We start from the raw sequence: 2,138 nt of genomic DNA, 5'->3' as shown, positions 1-2,138 counted from the left end.
AAAAAAAAAAAAAAAAAAAAAAAAAAAAAAAAAAAAAAAAAAAAAAAAAAACTATGTTCTTTGCAATTTCACTCTACTCTTTTACTGATATAGGAATGGGCAGGTAGGGATCATCACAACAGCAGACATTCATTGATTGATTACTACATGCCAGGCATTGTGCTGAGTGCTTTGTATGCATTATCTCATTCAATCTTCACAGCAACCATATAAAATAGGTACTATTGTTATCTCCATTTCACAAATGAGGAAAAGAAACTGAGGCACCACCCAGACGATCTTACGCCAGAGCCTTCATACTTTACCACTACAATATAGGAAGCACCTCCTTCCCTAGATCAATAGAACAGAATGAAAAGTGAAGAAATAGATCAAGCATATAGGGCTGGCCAGTTAGCTCACTTGGTTAGAGCACGGTGCTGATAACACTAAGGTTAAGGTGTTATCACACCACACACCTGGCAGCCTCCAAAACAAACAAATAAAAACAAAGATCAAGCACATATACCAATTTAACATATGGTACCGGGCTGGCCCATGGCTCACTTGGGAGAGTGCAGTGCTGACAACACCAAGGCCACGGGTTCGGATCCCATATAGGGATGGCCGGTTTGCTCACTGGGTGAGCGTGGTGCTGACAACACCAAGTCAAGGGTTAAGGGCCGGCCCGGTGGCGCACTCAGTAGAGTGCGGCACTTGGGAGCACGGTGGCACTCCCGCCAAGAGTTTGGATCCCATATAGAGACCGGCCCGCTCACTGGTTGAGCGCGGTGCGGGCGTGCCACTGAGGGTTGCAATCCCGTTACCGGTCACGAAAAAAGACAAAAAGGAAAAAAAAAAAAAGGGTTAAGATCCCCTTACCGGTCATCTTTAAAAAAAAAAAAAAAAAACATATGGTACCAGTGGCATCTCAAGTGAATAAAGAAAAGTGGATTTGTTTTTGTTTTTTTAAGATGACCGGTAAGGGGACTTGGTGTTTTCAGCACCACGCTCTCCCAAGTGAGCCAACCAGCCATCCCTATATGGGATCCGAACCCGTGACCTTAGGTGTTATCAGCACCACACTCTCCCAAGTGAGCCACGGGTCAGCCCGAAAAGTGGATTGTTTGAAAGCCATTTGCAACTAGCTTACCATATGAAAAAGTAAATTAAGTTAGATTTCAACCTCACTCCTTATACCAAAATAAATACCCAGCGCATTAAAAAATTTAAATGTAAAAAGCAAAACCCTAAATATGCCACAAGAAAATGTGGTACATATTTCTCTAACGTTTAGTTCAAGTATCATGTCCTCTAAGTAGCCTTTCTGGGCCTTGATCCTCTCTTGCAAGATTGGTCACCATCTCCCTCCTCTGTGTTCCCACCAACTCTCTTTTATAAATGGCAATGACCATGTTGAGCTGCATTTTTTTTGTTTCCCTGTTTGTCCTGCCTGGGACCATTGTATCTCCAGAATCAAGCATAGTGTGGGAAATCCACCCGGGTTTCTATACACATAAGATGAGAGAGGGAAGGAAAAAGGACAGTTTAGCATTTGACGGTCTCCAGGGAAACTCACCCAGTTTTCTTGGTTCCAGAAAATATAACTACTCCAGAGGCTCCAATCTACCAGACTCAGGGTCTTTGGCCTTGGATAGTGCTGGACAAAAGGCAGCAGATTCTTATGGTTCAACTTCTTTCTCTTCAACCTTTTTCACATTGTCTTTCTGCTGCCACATCAGGATGAAGTACATGTGATTACAGCAGGGTATGAGAGGCAATGCAGCTTGGGGGTTAAAAATTTGGGCTTTTAGAGCCCCATTGTCCTGGGGGTGGGTCCTGGCTCCTTCCTTTACTAAGTTATGTGACATTGGGCAAATAACTTAACCTCTCTGAGCCTCAATTTTCTCAACTGTACAATGGAAACAATAATTGATTGTCCCTTGTAGTGTTGCTGTCAAGATTAAACAAGATAATGTAGGTAAGATGCTTAAAACTGTGGCATGTGGGAGGCATGCAATGGGTGTTAGTTACTCTTGTTGTTGTTATGAATAGCTGTCATTAGTTACATCTGAGAGTCAATGTTAGAGGGCAAACAACACCAATGCCATTTTGTGCCCTGTCTGCCATGTTGACTTCTGTTTAATCTCATTCCTCTT

Source organism: Galeopterus variegatus, unplaced genomic scaffold (assembly GCF_000696425.1).
Source record: "Galeopterus variegatus unplaced genomic scaffold, G_variegatus-3.0.2 Scaffold1955, whole genome shotgun sequence".
Classification (NCBI taxonomy): domain Eukaryota; kingdom Metazoa; phylum Chordata; class Mammalia; order Dermoptera; family Cynocephalidae; genus Galeopterus; species Galeopterus variegatus.
The sequence above is the reverse complement of the archived record's forward strand: the minus strand, read 5'-3'. Positions refer to the sequence as shown.